The 19,229-nt window shown below is 43.1% G+C and overlaps 1 protein-coding gene across 1 annotated transcript in view; it reads left to right on the top strand.

The window, feature by feature from the left end:
- Window positions 1–722: 722 nt before the first annotated feature.
- SNPH (syntaphilin) overlaps window positions 723–19,229 on the top strand; it is a 45,097-nt gene continuing 26,590 nt past the window's right edge. The window contains exons 1-2 of the mRNA XM_061630203.1: window positions 723–1,232; window positions 1,436–1,573. The gene's annotated coding sequence lies outside the window, so the exon portion shown is untranslated. The remainder of the gene's footprint in view (window positions 1,233–1,435; window positions 1,574–19,229) is intronic.

The raw sequence follows: 19,229 nt of genomic DNA, 5'->3' as shown, positions 1-19,229 counted from the left end.
GAACCAGTCCTGGGTAAGAGTTACAAATGTTGCTTCATGTAGTTCCACGTGTGGCCCTGCTCAGGCGAGAGAGGTTCTGTTTTCCCTTCTGCAGGATCACGGCAGCTATGCTAAAGCGCCACTGCTGTTTTAAAAAAACTACAATGCAATCCTAGGAAGAACCATGGAATACAGCTGTAACCACTAGAAATGAAATCAATGGGCTCAATTCAGTGGGCCTTTGTGACCACACTTACAGTATGTCAGGTTTTGTGCATTTCAGCAAAGGGGTGAAGTTGCATTTAGCGGAAATCAGCTTTTTGTGCAGCTCTTAAAAGGTACAAAAGGTTATTCCGGCAAAACTCACTGCCATATAATGTCCATTTAACTTGAAGCGCAAGGAAGAGTTTTCTTTGCCAAATCTTGTCATGTCAAGAGAATTTTTTGCACAGCTCACTATCTGATCCTATCCAGGGCTGATGCGCCTAAACCCCATAAATTTCGGTAGGTTTATGCCAGCCTAGCTCTGTATGGGATCAGCTTGCCAGATTTCTGTGCTTCATATACTAATGCTTTCTGCAGACACGAGACCAGTTTCCCACAGCAAATGTGAATTGTGAAGGACACTTTAAATCCCTGTATGTGCACATGTGCTTGTGAGACCTGATTGGACAAAGACGCCAGGCACGCATACACAAGTGTTTAAAGGATGTGATGTGTCTGTTGCCCCTAGTACATGTGTTCTCTGCGGGAAACACTGATGTGGCACCGCTCTTAGCTGAACAAGGAAACCAGAATAGGGTTGCCAGTGTTTTAACGCCTCTGCTCTTGTGGCTTTAACAGCAGCCTCTTGGCGTGCAGAAATTACACACATGAAGAATTTTCTGGCATGGAGCTTAAGCGATGGAAAAACAATCTCACTTGCTTAATTCCTTCACGTCGTAATTGCTTCTCGCGTGTTTAATTTCTGCTGATAAGGGTAACGCAGCACGATCGCTTTAAAGATAAAAGGGGACACCTCCAAGCCAGCCCTGGACCTCTCCGGTGAGCTTTTGATCATGCTGTCTCTTTAAGAAGGAAGTGCAGCGACAACCGCAAAGTACGCAGCTGCCTGGGCAGAGCAGTCCTCCTCCCCTCGGCCCCAGCCAGAGAAGAGATCAGCGCCGCAGCCCAGCCCAGCTACCTCTCCCACAAGCCCTGCAGGCTGTAGGAGAGCATCGCGCCGAACAGCATGGAAGACGAAACTGGCACAGGTGATGATGTAGCGCGTCGCAGGCATTATCCTTCCGTTATGGATGCTCCTTCCTGCAAAAGGTGGGGGGGTATATTTGGGGGTTGGGAGGAATCTTGGTGTCTGGGAGGAACGGTCCAGGAAGAGCATCCTTCATCTCCCTGCCAACTGGGATGTTTGGCTCTTATCTACTTCCATTTGTCTGTTTCCCTTGGCTGGTGACAGGTTGCTGACGGAGCCAGCCAAGCATCGCGGCAGGGCTGCACCCTCATTCTCTCTCCCCTCCCCAAGGTATCGCCCAGAAGAGATTTGCTTCGGGGGCATTTTCCTGCCCTCCCCTTTCCCACAGCTGAGCTGTCTCAGGTAAGCACTACACAGAGGAATAAAATTGCATCTGTCCTTGTGGGGAATGAGTGCAGGGCCATGGGCTTTTGCAAATGTGCCAAGTATGGGCAGTTAAGTCAAGTGTGAATTTAGGGCATGCAGCTGTCACAGATGCACCTCATGTGTGCATGGAAAGGGTTATGCGTATTTTCCACCCCTACACCCTTTTGCTGCAAACTCAAAGGTGACCCGCCTAAGGGCACACAATCTGCAAAGGGAGTAACTGGATTTCTGCAAGCAGGGAGATGCGTCTTGGTCCCTAGGTATCTGTCAGACTCCTCTCCCCATTCCTCCATTAAGGACAGGTAGAGAGAGTATGTTCTGGATCAGACACACCCATTGGCAAATGCACCTTTTCCAGGCAGGCCCCAGCACCTCTCACAGCACAGGGTAAATCTATTCGGTTAAAAATGTATTCCATGGTCATTGTTGCAATCTTTTGGAGGGGATGATGAAACACCGGAATTGGCCTGACCATGCAGGGTGTGGGCGGCCTTTTTGGTTCCTGTGTCCCTCTCCATTCAAGGTCATTGCTAGATCTTCCCCATAATAACACCACCTTTTTGTTTGTGATGAAAAAATGTGGCGTTCCCCCCCCGCCCCCCAAAAAAGACCAGTCTTGTTGGAGATGGTTTAACCTGGAGTTTTTTTCTGATCTTCACGTCTCTCCGTCTTGAACTAAAAAGAGGCTTACCTTGTCAGCCTGGGCCTCTACAAAGGCAAGAGCTGTACACCAGGTAACATTCCTCTCCCTCCCCAATTTTTACTCCATGGTGCTGGAACAGGGTATGTACTGGGGGTCTCTACAAGGCATTATGCATCTTGATTTATGTTGTCTGATCTCTGGGGTTTTATTATGATTATTATTATTCTGCTTGGAAATTTAATTTCATCTGCCCAGCCTCCTAGCCCTTGTTTAAATGGAGTGTGTCATCCTTTCTCCCATGGAAGGTGGCATTTTTCCTTCTGTAAACAGCAGTTTTCTACCGCCTGTTATCTCTGAGTCACCAGCTTTGCCTGGACCTCCCCGAAGAGGCTGGATACTTTAAAATACCCCAGTAATTAATATCACAGGCGCTTAGAGGTTTCCCTTCCCACGTTTCTGCCAAGGAATAAGCCTTTCAGCAAATTGATATTTTATTATGGCAATTGCAAGGGCACGTTGCTGTATATGACAGACCCTTCGAGCTAGATGTAGCCACCTATGGCTGACCTAGCGGGCTCACTACACCTCCAGGTTTTGTACTGCAAAGACAGGGGGGTTAGGACACCTGGGAGGCCACAACACATAACTAGGGTGTTGCATTTTGCTTGGGAGGTCTCAAGTTTTCCTAATTTGATCACTGGGAAATTTTTGTCAGAGTAGGATTGGTGCAGTGTATCAATCTGTATTACCTTTAATCTGGGTAAAGAGAGTAAGGTTTCCCTTTCTCACTCTTCCTACTTCTTCCTAACCCATTTCCCCCAAATCCTGCCTCAGTTTTTACTGGAAGGAGGAGCAAGAGTAGTTCTTGTTTATTACTGTGCACCTGAAGTCTCCTCTCCCTCCTTTTTTCACTCACTTCCCTTTTTGATTTTTGCAACAACATAAATGCACAAAATAAATGGAACTTACTAAAGAGATCAGAGCAACTGTGTGGCTGTTGCTAAAATTTTGGAGGGAACAAAACTGAATACCTTGAGTTCTGTTGCTGGGAAAACACATCCTGAGAGCTGCATGCTTTCCAGACTGTAAGGAGCTCAGAAAATCAGATGATGAAGGGAACCTAAGACCCAAGGGCTGAAAGTGGCCCTCTGGTCCTTTCTATCTGGCCCTTGAAACTCTTCCTTATGCCCTTCATCACCCTGCTCTGTGCCCTTCTCAATAATGAACTGTGATAATGGAGAGAGTTGTATGTGTGCAAAAACCTTTGACGTTTGTGTAGCTGGAGTGCAGGCTACTGTACAAGGGTAAGAGTTACAAATGTTGCATCATGTACTTCCTTGTGTGGCCCTGCTCAGGCCAGATTGGCTTCTGTTTTCCTTTCTATAGGATGGCAACTATGCTAAAGAGCGAGGTAGCTTGGCGGGGGAAAGCTGAATGTTTTCACAGACAGCTGTACACCCTTATACGACCTCTTATTTGGAAGTAATCAGAGTTGTGAAATAACAAAATTAACGGAAGGAATGGGTTATCTGAGTTAACAGGTAAAGAAGTAGACCTGCACGCAACCAGGTAAAAAGTTCTATAGAAAAGGTGGAATGGCGGGACGATGGCTAGGATGAGAAACATTGCAGGATGGCTGTACAGCCAAGCGTAAGGGACATTGCGAGGTTTCTATCCAGCCAGGGACAGTATGTGTATGTGTGTGTGGGGGGGAATTGTATAAAAGTTAGAAACATAGATCTGGTAGGAATCTAGATAGTGCAGAGGGAGAAGGCTAAGGTTGAAGGATTAGAAGGAGTGGGTGGCCCTAAAGGAAAATCAGATAGTAGAGTTGGAAGGGGCCTATAAGGCCATCAAGTCCAACCTCCTGTTGAGGTGAAGAGAGATGTCTGAGAGGGAAAGGGAGAGAAGAGAGGTGTGTATCGCCCTTCTGCAACTCTGCAGCTCCTACCTGGATTTCACATATTGTATGCAGATAACTAGCCTGACCTTTGGCTTCAGCAGGTCTTGAGAATGATCATTAGGTTTGCCAGGTTCATGGCCTGAGACTGATCCTGTATCTTTAGGAGAAGAGAAAGTCAGCCAAGTGCAAGTGTTCTTGAAACTCTGTAATGGGAAAACCACAAAGTGGAATTCTCACTTCCCTCGGCACAACTTTTAAAGATATAGAAGACCTCTTGGTTGCCTCCAAGAGGTCTTCTGTATCTTTAAAAGTTGTGCCGGGAGAAGGGAGAATTCCACCTTGTGGTTTTTCCCATTACAGTGTTGCAAGAACACCTGCACTTGACTGACTTTCTCTTCTCCTAAAGATATAGAATCAGTCTCAGGCCCTGGACCTGGCAACCCTAGTCAGGATGGATGGCTCAGAACTTGTGGAAAACTTGGAAACCCTTATTTCAAGTAAACCCTAGTCCAAAATTCCCTTCAGATGGCCACCTGAGGCCACAGTGATCATATTGCATGTGTCAGTGATGTCAGCTTGCCTATTAAAAGGGCCCTGTGGAAAACTTGGCTCAGCATGGATCTTCCTGAGTTCTTCATTAGCTTTTGTGCTGTTGGCTGCAGTTAGCAATTACTTGCCCTCAAATAGTCCAGGGAACTGCTGTGCTGCTGATATCTGTGAATAAGTCTGATGTGCAACAACTAAGGAAGAAAATGAAAAGCTGGTGTTGGGCCTTCACAGAGCAGAAGCCCAGAAATGACCCAGCAGGGCTGAAGTAACCATTTATGTTAGGGATTGCCTCTTATGAAAATGTCGTAAAATGAAAACAGATTAGATAAATGTCACAGATCCAAATACAGGGTGCAGCTTACCTTACATATTTGTTGTTGTTATGTGCCTTCAAGCCGATTACGACTTATGGCGACCCTATGAATCAGTGAACTCCAAGAGCATCTGTTGTAAACCACCCTGTTCAGATCCTGTAAGTTCAGGTCTGTGGCTTCCTTTATGGAATCAATCCATCTCTTGTTTGGCCTTCCTCTTTTTCTACTCCCTGCTGTTTTCCCCAGCATTATTGTCTTTTCTAGTGGATCAGGTCTTCTCATGATGTGTCCAAAGTATGATAACCTCAGTTTCATCGTTTTAGCTTCTAGTGATAGTTGTGGTTTAATTTGTTCTCTTATACAGAATTAGATCATTGATCTATCTAGCCATGCATAGTCTACTCTGAGTGGAAGTGGCTCTCAACACCTCAGTGCTGCTATCTTGACACCCTTATTTAACTGGAGATGCCAGGGATTGAATCTGGGACTGTCTGCATGCAGGCATGTACTCTACTACTGAACAAGGACCTCTTCGGACCTATTTGGTGCTTCCTCAGTGCAGTGCTCTCCATGCTATATCCAATGGGGCCTACTCACAAATTAAAAAAAAAAATAGGCCAACTTGTTTTTAACTTCTGAGTTTTATTGATAATTTGAATGTTTACATAACATAAGCTGCTTAAAGGGTTTTAAAAATTAAGCAGTATACAAATTCTGTTAAATGAATGCAGCCTCTGTTGGGACATTTGAAGAATTTTTGGATGGAAGACCAACAATTGGAGATGAGCAGTATTTTGACTTGGACAAGACAGTAATTGCATCTAGATGGAAAGCACTAGAAATCCCAACCAAAATTAGATGTAATGTAAAATATGGCATGGTTAATTTGGTGAGAATTGGATTGGAAATTCCAGAATGTAACTATTTTGAAAATCAATTTTCACTTTTCATTAATTTTTTTGGAATAGACTTACGGAATATCAAGAGATGTCTCAACTTTTTTATACTTGCAGTAGCTTTTGTTAAGCTCTAATGAATATATCTGTAGAAATTATATTTAAAACTTAAAACACAGTAAGATGTCTGCAATTTATGCATAAATTGTATTGTTTTATATCGTTGGTGAATATGATCTTTCATGATAAAAGAATACTAGAACTCACTTGCCTAGTTAGCTCCTGTTTTAAGATTGGATCTTGTACCTAACATGTTCCCAGGAGATGCCTGAACAAACTTTTTTTTAAAGTGTGAGCCATTCTGAAGAAACCCTTTTTCAGTAGATTTGAGACCCTGCCTAATCGGCTTATTCCACACCAATTATTAGGATGTTTTCCTTAATCCTAAATCTGATGCTTGCAGTTCAAGGCCATTGTTCTCTGCCCTGTGACCGCAAGTCTGAGCACTGATAGCATTGCAATAGTTTCTTCCTCCTCATCTTCAGTTCCTGGGTCTTCTTCTTGGTGCCATCATGTACTGAATGGCAGCAGTTCAGCTTCCTTAAATTCAAAGTCCCAACCTTTTCCCCCCAAGCTATTTGAGATATACCTGAAGTTGCACACCTGCATGGTGTGGAGAACGTGCATATAGGTGGGGAAAACCCTCCCCCTCTCATGATCTTAGAATCTGGGATGATCTAATAAATCATTGAATTATAGAGGTGGAAGGAACCTTGGAGGTCATTTAGTTCAGCCCCCTGCTCAATGCAGGATGCAACTATAGTATCACTGATAGATGACCACTCAGTCTCTGCTTTATTGCCTCTGATGAAGGAGAGCCCACCACCTTCTGAGGTAGACAGTGGCCACTGCTGAATAGATCTTACAGTTAGGACGTTTCTCTTGATATTTAGCCCAAATCTGCTTCCCAGCAATTTCTACCCTTTGGTTATAGTTCTGAACTCTGGAGCAACAGAGAATAAGTTTGCTCCATCTTCTGTATGGCAGCCCTTCATGTATGTGAAGATCACATTGATTGATTGATTGATTGATTGATTGATTGATTGACTGAAATAGTTATAGATCACGCTTTCATAAATACAGCAAGGCAGTATACAGCATACAACAAGAACATCAGTAAATCATAGAATAGTAGAGTTGGAAGGGGCCTATAAGGCCATCAAGTCCAACCCCCTGCTCAGTGCTGATTGGTAAAGGGAAAATCCACATTACAGAGGCCTGTCTGAATAATAAAGTTTTTAGGAGATGTCTAAAAGAAGGCAGGAATGGTTCCTGCCAAGCCTCCACTGGCTGGGAGTTTTGCAGGGCAGAGCCTGCCACACTAAAGGCTCAATTCCTAGTATCATGTCTCCGCTGAAACTTCTTCAGGCCAAACAGCTCTTTCAACTGTTCCTCATAGGACTTGGTTTCCAGACATTGAATGGTGGGAGATTTGGGGCCTCTCCAGATGACCTATTAATTGAGCAGCATTCATTCTGGTTTGTTTGTGTGATGTTTCTATGCTTTCATTTCTCCCACACTTTTCAAGCCACAAAAAGTCCACTTTTAAAACAAGGCAACTGAGTGCTTTAATCCACTTTACATGCAGAAACCTAAATTTCCAGTACACACGTGAGTCCCTCCTGAAAATTGTGATAGCCTGGAGGCACCCTTGAGGATAGGAAAGCTACTTCTGCCTTTCCCTCTCCATGTTTTCCTCACCCCTCTAAATCTGGATTGTAAGCTCTTTGGGGCCATCATCTGTGTTTTGTTATGCTATTCTACAGAGTGCTGTTTCCACAGATGGCTCTTTATAAACCAGGTACTTTATAATTATATAATAGCAAATTATAATCTGCCTGGTTTGACCCAAATGTTGCTAAAAGAGTTTGAAAAGTAACATTTTAGGTATTTCTGTGTTCTGAAGTCCTGCTTGGAATTCTAGGGGTCTGATCTGATCCTACTGTGGGTCTAGCATTGTGTCCTGCATAATACCCTACACCCTGCTGAGGATCGCGGAAGGGGAGCGTTACCACACCCTAAGGAGGGGTCCTTCAGGGGCCCCTCTGGCCGCAGGGGCCCTCAGCCAGGGCCCGACCTGACCACCCTTTGGTATCGGCCCTGCCCTACATACCCACTGTGCCCTACATAATACCTGTTCAACCCGTACATTTGTAAATATGTATATATATTTATTAAAGGAAGCTATAAGCAGTGTCCCACTGCCTTCCCCTCACACATAACTAGAAAGGCAGCTTTGAACTTCCCATTGTTCAGAGAAAGGGGGAGCATGAAACCATGAATTTTGCCAGCATCTCTTGAACCTGGGGCAGCCAGGGTATTTAAAATGTTGCTCCTTTCTGTAGGGGAGACTCAGCATATCTTTCTAAGAACCCAATGACTTACAGAAGGAATTATTGGTATTTGTGAGTCTCATGTCAGAACTGGAGCAGAGTCTGAGTCCAACAAACTCTGAGCATGTTGAGCAACCTATATAGTCTGCAAGCCAGGCGTAATAGTAAACAGCATCGTTAAAAGCCTTGGGATCATGCAGTCCTCCATCTCTACTCCTCTAACACTAACTGGCATATCCTGAGCGAGGAGGACAGAAACATTTGCTTCCAATTTCAATTGACCACAGCTTTGTGGTTGAATCTGCACCCTAAAGTGTGGTTTATTTTAATTATGCTAAAAAAAGCCAGCTTCATAAACAATGGTTTGAAATTCACTTGTTTCAGCTAACTATAGTTAGGCCTAAACGTATTCTGTCTGGTCAGACATGATGCTTAACTGCAATTAGCTTTAAAAAAAAGCTTCTGAACTTATCGTCCTGGCTGCACCAGAAAAGAAGGGAGTCTCACAGTAAACTATGTGTTCCTGAGCCAGATGCATGGCTGCTAATATGTTTTTAAAGGACCTGTTAATTAATTTGTTATTACATTTATATCCCATGTTTCTTCCAAAGAGTTCAAGGTGGCATACATGGTTTTTCCTCCCTCTCCATTTTATCCTCGCAACCACCCTGTGAGGTAGGTTAGGCTTCTTTCTCTTAGTGATTGTGATTATTGCAGCAGCATTATAAATGAAACTGCCTACCTTCATGTCTTCAGTCAGAAGCATTAGTCCATTGAGCTACACGCTGTCTATCTTCATTTATATATAATCCATCAATTTGCTTTTTCCTGGAACTGCCTTAGTATTATCCTGGTACTTTATCCTTAGTAATCAATAAGGGCAAGAGGTTGTGCTAATATACCATACCAGCTCACTTTCACTGGTAAAAGTGGTAAAAATGTTTCTAGGGTCTTGACTTTTGAGGATCGAATTGGGGACTTCCAACATGCAGCCCCTCCCTAGTTACCTACTTTCTGTTTCTGTTGGGGGTTCAGGCATAACACAGAAAGCTGCTTCTCTTTGTAGTCATCATCGCCTCACTGTTCTTGTGGTGGTGGTGGTGGGGAACCTCTCTACTCAGATAAACTTGCCACCCCCCCAGGGCTGGAAGCTGCAAATTGCTAATCATTGCTTAACTCCCTGCAGGGTCTCTTTGCCAGGAAGAGGTATTGAAAATAAAACAGCCGATATCATAATGCCGTTGTATAAATCGATGGTGCGGCCACATTTGGAATACTGTGTACAGTTCTGGTTGCCTCATCTCAAAAAGGATATTATAGAGTTGGAAAAGGTTCAGAAGAGGGCAACCAGAATGATCAAGGGGATGGAGCGACTCCCTTACGAGGAAAGGTTGCAGCATTTGGGGCTTTTTAGTTTAGAGAAAAGGCGGGTCAGAGGAGACATGATAGAAGTGTATAAAATTATGCATGGCATTGAGAAAGTGGATAGAGAAAAGTTCTTCTCCCTCTCTAATAATACTAGAACTCGTGGACATTCAAAGAAGCTGAATGTTGGAAGATTCAGGACAGACAAAAGGAAGTACTTCTTTAATCAGCGCATAGTTAAACTATGGAATTTGCTCCCACAAGATGCAGTAATGGCCACCAGCTTGGACGGCTTTAAAAGAAGATTAGACAAATTCATGGAGGACAGGGCTATCAATGGCTACTAGCCGTGATGGCTTTGCTCTGCCACCCTAGTCAGAGGCAGCATGCTTCTGAAAACCAGTTGCCGGAAGCCTCAGGAGGGGAGAGTGTTCTTGCACTCGGGTCCTGCTTGCGGGCTTCCCCCAGGCACCTGGTTGGCCACTGTGAGAACAGGATGCTGGACTAGATGGGCCACTGGCCTGATCCAGCAGGCTCTTCTTATGTTCTTATGTTCTTAAGAGCTTCATTGCTCTGCAGCTCATGCATCATCATCAAGTCAGGCAGGCCTGCAATGGGACCATCTGCTCCCAGGCTAACAATGCCGTGGCAGAGGTCCTCACGATGCATGTGATTCTGGATGCCTCCTCCGAGATCCTCTGGATTCAGCAATCCTGCAGTGTGCTGTCCTTGGCCGCAAAGTCAGCCTGCCACAACCTGCACTTCCTTGCACATTTATTCTCCTTTGTTTCAAACTGTCCTTACCCATAAAATACTGGATTGGTTTAGAAACGAATGTTTCCCATGAAGGGAGAAAGATGAACTTTTAAATATAGTTCTATATTTTGCTATTTAGATTCGCTGATCGGATACTCTGAATGGATTTTTTTAACCTTTTCGGTGAAATGATATATTTAGTTTTTCAATGTAGATGGAGGAAGTAATCGGATGTTTGGTCAGGTGGCTATGTCTCCTATTGCACAGAGGTCTTCCTTCTTCTTTTTGAAGGGCTGTCTGGTCCAAGTCCATTTTAAAGCCAAAGAACTAGAAGGGGGGGCCTTGAGGGTCCCTGTTAATAGCACCTGAACAATAGTCTGAGCAGGCGCACAGGTCACCCGGTCAGTCTTCCCCACTATGGTGGTTTAAATTATAGTAATTATCTCGGAATGTGTATCTAGACATATACATTATCAAATGCAAAAATTATGCAGATTTGCACCCCCTTTTGCCCTCTTTTTTTGGAAGTGTGTGAGAGGCCAATGTTCTGATGGGATGGGTTGTTAGTTTTTGCACCTGTCTATTTTACAAAACAAAAAAACCCTCTCGGATTACAATCCAGGCGGTGTCTTCTTCTGCAGTCAGCTCAGGGTGCTTGCACCGCATCAAGTAGCCAGGTCCCAAACTGGAGATGCTGCCTGTTGCTTTAAGTGTAAAGTCTGTGGGAGTACTTCTCATTCTGTGCCTGCATCTCCTCTCCCTGCAGCCTGACTCCTATAGAATACAGTCAGAACCCTGCATATTGCAACCGTGTGTCAGAGCTAAATAACTGTTGGGGTAGGAAGGTGGAAGGCGTTATGTTCCGTCATGGTCTCTGAACTCTCAAGGTGACAGAAGGCATCTCCAGTTTGGCACCGGGCAACATTAAAAGCAGGATGAAGTAGATACCTTGAAAAATCAGGGATTGAGCTGTTGATACCTGTCATATGTGGGGTTGCCAGCACCAGAGCTCCTATACCTTTAAGGGTTGCCTGGAATGGAGAGTTCTGAAAAATATGGCTTTGGGCCAGGCATTCCTTAGCTGTGTTCCGTATACTTAACTCTTGCTGCAGAGAAGTCTTAAGTGGATGCCCTTTGGTCGGAATTTCCTATTAGCTTCCATCCGTAATATCCCCCTCTCTTGTCATTCATGTAATCTCTGGAGAATTAAAGCCTGTGCATTTAAATTTCCCCATGGGCTTCGGTGATCTGCCTTTTGCTGCAAGGCATAAATTCTGAATTATATTCATTTTGAAAAATGTGCTGATGACAAACATAGGCAATGAAATAAACACAACCTTCTCAGTGATAGTATTGAACAGGTCCGGCTAGCTTTAAACTTCACCCTGCTATCTGGAGTTGAACACAATTACAGCTACTTTTTATATTTTGTCCTTGGCTAGCCATTGCCACTCTGCCCAACTTGTAGCCAACCCAGCCAAATGCAGCCCATCAGAAATATAATATGTACGTCCTGCCAGGTTTTTGGCGATTTCCCCATTCCAACATGCATGAACAGTCTCAATCAATTTTATTGACACCCCAGTGGACTGCTGTACATTGCTAGTGGGCTATGTTTACCTGATGAGCAGAGCTTGGAAAAGTTACTTTTTTGAACTACAACTCCCAGCAGCCCCAGCCAGCATGGCCACTAGATTGGACTGATGGGAGTTGTAGTTCAAAAAAGTAACTCTCCCAAGCTCTGCTGATGAGTGCATCTGAAGTTGTGCAGATTAAATTTTATAGATGATGATGATGATAGCATCTATAAAGCTTTGTGTTTATGTGTTCAAAGTGCTTCACATATATAATTCCTTAATCCTTACAACAGGACTATAAAGTAGGCCAGTATCATTTTTGTATTGTTGATGTTGGCACGGGTGAGAGGGAGGTTGCAGCTCAGAGTCTAAGTAAGACCACCTAGGAATAGCTTGAGTTTGGCCTCACAGACAGGGCCGGCGCCAGGCATGACTGGGCCCTTGGACACCAGCCCACCCTGGGCCCATGGCACCATAGCCCAACTCACACATACAGCTGGCACAGGGCTAATAAGCCCACCCGCACATCCCACCTACCTCTCCTGCCCCTGTGAATGAAATGTGGGCTGTGCACACATGCCTATCATCAACCAAGATGGCAGCAGGGGCAACAGCTTCTTAGGGAAGCCTCTGCTGCCATCTTGGTTGATGGCGGGCATGCGTACGCAGTACACACATCATTCACAGCAACAGGGGAGGTAGGTGGGGCGTGCATGTGAGCTTATTGAAGCCCACACTGACTGTATTGGAGTGCTGAGAGCTCCCTCTGCATGATCTTTGGCAGGGTCGGGAGCTGACACTGCCATGGATCGTGGAACGGGTGCACTACCCTCCCACCCTAAGGAGGAGCCCTTCAGGGGCCCTCAGCCAGGGCCCAACCTGGCTGCCCTCTGGCACCGGCCCTGCTCATAGAGACCCTTTGAGACTGGTTTTTCCTTATTTTCATTTCACAGATTAGGAATTGCTACTAAGACTGTTTACATGCCTGTAAGATTTCTTACAATGGGTATCTGTCCCATATAAGTGTGTGCACCCCATTATATGTGATCCGTGTACGTGTGTCTATTCTGCTGCATGCACATACTATGTCCACTTCAGGAAATTCATTCTGTGTGAAACAGGCCATAGGCTAGAACCTGAACCCAGAGCACTTAGAGACCAACTTACTAGCTAGTGAATAATCCTGCCTCTAATGTCTATGATTATTAAGACAGCCTTGCAAGCTGATTTCCTCAAGACCACCCAGGCCTTTAAAAGAGAATGCAAGGGACTGAACTTGGGACTTTCAGCATGCAACCCCTCTGATTTTGCTGCCTGTCCTACTTCTAGTGGGAGTTCAGACAAGAAAAGCCCTGAATCCATGTGTGCACACGCAGCTGCCTGTCTTGTATTCATCATCAGGAGGAAATGTAAGTTCCAATGTACCCAGCATTCCCTGGCCAGGAAGCTGTAAGTTGCCAGTCATTGCATAACTTCCTACAAGTTCTCAGCATGGCTTAAATAGGGGCTGAACCCTGATTTCCATGGCATTTCCTCCATTCTGTCTATCAGACCATACTACACTCTGTTTCCTATTCCATCTCTCTCAGTTCCCTTTACTCTTATGGATTCATTTTCTTTTTATATTATAAAGAACAATATGCGTTGAATGCTATATGACACAGATGGATAGTCTCTAGGGGTGTGTACCAACCACCAGATTTAGTTCAGACTCTATTTAATAGACTTTTGTCTATTTAAGTTCAAAATATATGTACAATCAGCAGTTTTGAAACAAATATACATAATAAAATTGCATGTCTCGGTAGGCTTGCCTAAATAAACATTTTTAGCAGGTGCTTAAAACAACACAGTAGAGGTGCCTGCCTTACACTAATGGGCAGAGAGTTCCAAAGAGTAGACGGTGCCACACTGAAGGATTGATTCCTTGCAGGTGCAGAACTGTGACGCTGGTAAAAGAAGACTTTGGTCCTTACCTGAAATAAATTTCTCCTGGATGATAGTCCATCAAGTGGGCTGTAGCTCCACTTAGTGACCATAGGCACAGAATTACAGCAGAATTGCTGCGAGTAGGTTGGTCATGCACGTGACCTCCCCAGTCTTTTCCTGCCTCATCGACCAAGGCAGTAGAATATTCCTTGTCTCTCTGTTTTTTCCTCACTGATGAGCTTATCTTTTTGCCTTCTCCTCAGCTGTCTCTTCCCTTCGTTGAGTAAGTGATGTCCGTCTCCATTTTAAAAAAAACCCTTCATCAGTGTCTGTTTCCCTCAGCCCTGTTCCCCCCCCCCACACGTATGTTCCACAGATAAAAACTGTTAAATGGACATGTACAGGGTAAACTAAACTGGTTCCACGCTGCTGAGGGCCTTGAACACCTGGCCGAGAAGCAAATCAGAAGGCAGTAAAGATCTCTTGGTAGAGGTGTCGTATGCCGACGGGCTCAGTCCTGTTAGAAATTCTGCTTCAGCGCTTACTGCAGTTTCTGGGAGACTTGTCCTTAAAGACAAACAAATCTTATTGTGGTATACGCTTTCATGGACTAGAGCTATCTCCATATGTCTGATGAAGTTGGCTCTATTCCACGAAAGCTGATGCCATAATAAAATTTCTTAGCTTTTAGAGTGTCGCAATCCTCTTGGTTGTTATAAAATGCAATCAAAAAGAACACCCATCCCATAGTGATAACTGGTATTTCCTTTCTGTAGCATCATGGTTACAAACTGAAATATCTTCAGAAAGATCTGATAAGACTTGAATGTGAACCTGATTAATTAAAATATCAGATTTCTGTCAGATTGGCGGTTGCATCAGCTTTTTAGGCCATTATATAATTTGATCAGAAAATAGCATCCAGCTCTATGTCACTTTGCATGTGAATTTCGCTACTGAGAAAGCATTTGCAAGGTGCGTCCCCACCCCCAGCAAAGGGAATTCGGCAGCCAACAATGGTTTATGGATGAAAAGAGATCACAACTCATCTAAATGTTCCTCACCTAATACTTCACTGTCCTATAAATAGAGAAGCACTGCACTCTCCTAAAGCTGCAGTCTGAGCATACCTAGATTTTGAGTGTTTCCTAAATATGATGGGTAGTGAAGAAATGCTTCCTATTGACTCAGAGCCCAGCTAGTGTGGCAAATAATTATTCACAGTTGAACCTGAAGCTGCACATCAGCCAAGGAGCATGCTGGCTGGAGTTCCTTTTGGTTTTTGTCCTGTCCACAGCAGCATCAGATGATCCCCTATGCCCCGCCTGTCTTGCCCTGCCAACTCTTCGCATAGGTTGGAACAATCAGGACTGCCCCATCACAATTCTGTTTAGTGCTGGGGAGTACTATGAAGGGAAAGGAGATCGAGCATGTAATTATGCACCAAAGTTACAGGCTGAGAGGTTGTGTTGAACATATGGCATATTCTTATATTTGCTCCTAGAATTTTCTCCAAGAGGCTTTCCATGTTGGCAAAAAAATTGTGTCTGACAATGACATGCCCAAAGCTGTCTGCACGTCTTGAGACATGAATCCAGGGCTTCCAAATCTCTTTGGATTATGTGATTGTAATCCATAGAATGTCAGGTCTTCCTAACTTTCCAGAAATCTGAAATTATCTAGGGCAGTAAACCTAACTGTCTCTGAATTGCATCCTCTCTCAGTGGGCAAAACTAGAAGTACTCTGATTTGAAACCTGTGTTATTCCCATAGTCTCCTGTGATCATGCATTTATGCCACTGCTAAGGGCAGGATGTCAACAGGGCTGCCATCACAGTGTGGAATTGCATATTACTGCAGAATATAGCATTCTGTTTATGTTCTTTATTTCTTTTTCTTTCTGGCAAGTTTCTGGTCCCTAAGGCTGGGATGTAGACCTGAAAATGTGCTTAGCGGTGCCTTGTGAAATCACAGAAGCTGTGCTCTGGAGCAGAGGTGGTCTGAGCAGGGTTTCCAGTGGCCAACAGATGCCCCTTAAATGCCCCTCCCCATGAACAGTGAAGGAAAATGAATTGTGCAAAATAAGTAAAGTACGTGCTGGTTTCTTGGCACAGGATTTTGATACATTTTTCAGTGGCTTTTCTGGATTTGCGGTTGTGGCCATAAATAAATCAGCCGGTACTGTCATCTTCTGTGGCTTCAATTCTGCAAATCCATCCTAAAATTATTTCTTTTTTCCTTCCTGGCTTGCAGTTACAGTGGTGACAGCTTCACACTGCTGAGTCATTGCCGGAGATCTCTTATAATCCTCTTGTCCTTCATGGCAGTAAAAGTGCCTAGAGAATTATTAGTGGTTTCCTCACTTCCCCCGCTGCTTCTCCTCACCCCCATATTTGCCCATTTTTATTTTCCTTGGCAGAATTAGTGATCGGCTGACATCTGGTTGGTCACTGTGGGAACAAAATGCTGGACTGGATGGCTTTTGGTCTGATCCCGCAAGGCTCTTCTTAGGTACTTGGAATAACGTTGGTGGTGGAGGAAAGCCCATAGATTGCAGAGGCCTCTGGTCTGGAAGCCAGGAACAGGTTGTCTCGTGCATACATGTCCACAGCTACGTCCCGGATCAGTGCCCACTTAACCTTCTCCCACGGTATTCAATGGGAGTCATTGAGAGCTGAGCCCAGTTTTGCCTAGCCGTATTTGGGTTCAGTTTCTTGGTCATCCTAGAGCTAGTCGGGCACAGAGAAAATGGGTCATCAACAGACAGGAACAGGGCACAGAGATGGCACACACTCTCTTATGCATGAACACAGGTCAAGGAATAGAACAGAGCAGAATTTTATGGAATTGATCCATACATCATGACAAAAGAGAACAAAATGAGATACATGTAAACACCACAGAAAAGTATACATAAAACGGACTTCCGGGAAGGGTGACTTAGCCTGTGCCTGCTTTTGAGACGGGCTCCTGCCTCAAAAGAAGCTTATTCAGATATATCAGTCAGTTTTTTCTTTTTTTTTGACTGATTAAACTTCTCCCGGGTAGGGAGAAACGAAGAGATTAACCTCAAAGCCTATTTTTGTTGGGACGACCAGATCTCATTAATTTATGGGACGAGGTCCAGCCGACGAAGGTGGGACGGATTTTCAACAGCAAGCTCTATCTGTTAAAGCGAACGTTCATCTTATCTTCTAAGAGAGAACGCATTAACAGGCAAGCACCCTTCTTTCTATATTTTTCTTTTACTTGACTTAAATTGTTGCTGTTTAAAAGAGATTTGCCAGATTGATCGGTTTTTGACATCTCACTGGGGAGCCGTAACTTCTCTCTGCTACGCACTAATTAATAGCTTATCTCTGTTTTTGTTGCAAAAAGCTGTCCTGGATTTGCATTCTAAAGATACACACAGAAGAGGGATTTCTATTCCAGATTTTTATTTTGAAAAATATTATACTGTTTTGAGACTACTCTCTTTTTGGTCTATTTTATTTTGACGAATCTGTTTCTTGACGATTGCCATTAATTGTTTCGATCCTGGGAACTGCATTTTGTTTACTTAACTATTGGAGAGATAAGGCTGTCTGCTCTGTTTATACTGTGATGTCACCAAGTTTGGAGTATTAACCCAATTGTTGCTGAAATAAGAAGTGGTTTTCCTATATTTTTCTTTTAAAATGGCAATTAAGAAAGTGGCTGAGAATCTGGAAATAACTATGTTTCAGAAAATAATGGATGAGATTGAGATAACGAAAATTGAATTGAGTAAAATGAAGCAGGAGATTAAAGATATAAGGGTCCCTGTGAGAGAGGTGACCCTGGAAGGGGTCCCTGTGAGAGAGGAGACCCCGGAGATTGGAACAGGGGTCCCTGTGAGAGAGGAGACCCTGGAGACTGGAATAGGGGTCCCTGTGAGAGAGGAGATCCCGGAGATTGGAACAAACGTGGAACAGGAACAAGATTTGGAGTCTATGGACTTTAGAAATAAAATCTATTGTTTGGAACTCAATGTTATCTCTGAAGAAATTAATGAAGATTCTAGAGATAAAGTTATCAATGGCATGGATTATCTTCTGGACTGGAATGATGTGATGGAGCCCAATATAGAGAAAATCTATGGAATTAACTGCAGCCATGTGACAATGGAAAAACTTTTAAGAGATGACCCAGTGTATTTTGAAAAAAAGAACAGAGATATGATTTTACAGCAGTATTTCAGCAACCTATTCAGAATGGATGGCAAGAAAATATTTGGGATAGAGGTAATTCCCATCAGACTCTTACTATATGACTATGGCTTTGACAGCAAGATTATTATGGAATACTGATAATGGAAGATTGGATATTGAAATTACTGGACTTAACAAGACTACTGAAGATGGAAGATGGAAAATGGAACTAATAGAGATAATAGAACAATGGCTACTGAAATTACTGAACCTAACAGATTCTGATGTGATGGATTAATTGAAATGTTTATTTTGACTATGGTTATGACAATAAGATTATCATAATTAGTAATGAGATGGATTAATCGATATGCTTATCTGGAAAAAAAAAATTGATAGATATATTTCTTAAAGAATTGAAATCTCTCTTTGACTTTTTGTGGAAAGAATAAAGTAATGTTTATGAGATTTGATGATTAAGTAAGATAACTACTGGAGGAAAGTGATTTTATAATATGACTTAAGAGACAGGATTGCTATATATTATAGACTTATAACTGATTTGATCTTTGACAAATGGGAAGTCAATATTTTACTCTTTATTTTTTATTTTTGTTTTCTTTTTTTCTTTTTGTTTAACTATTTTTGATTTTGTTTTTTGTCTTTGAATGTTTTATGATTTTGTCTTGTATGTTTTATGAAAATTTGAATAAAAATTATTGAAAAAAAAAAAAAGAAAAGTATACATAAAACATAAGATAAAAGAGGTGATGCTAAGAATAAGGTATTGCATATACGCTTTTAGTGTAACATTCATGGACATTTTTAGATATATTTTTATACTTGTTATGTTCTTTCTTTTTGTTTTCTATATGATTCATTTTCTGTCATTCGCCATCATTTCATGTTCTTTAGTAAGATCTCTGTATAGTGTTCCCTGATATCAGAATAAAGCTGACATTTAAAAATATAACGAGGTGAGTAGTTCTGCTGCTTCGCAGATGGATAGTCTGTCTTGGACTGTTAAGCCCAAGAATCTCTCCAGTTGCATCACTGATTCCATCTGTTCAAAATGGAGTCGGGTAAGATCTTCCTGGTATTCCATATTCATGGGAAACGACGGGTATTTTCGTATTGA

This window comes from Rhineura floridana, chromosome 6 (genome assembly GCF_030035675.1).
Source record: "Rhineura floridana isolate rRhiFlo1 chromosome 6, rRhiFlo1.hap2, whole genome shotgun sequence".
Lineage (NCBI taxonomy): Eukaryota > Metazoa > Chordata > Lepidosauria > Squamata > Rhineuridae > Rhineura > Rhineura floridana.
Note: the sequence above shows the minus strand (reverse complement) of the source record. Positions and strands in the feature narration are given on the sequence as shown.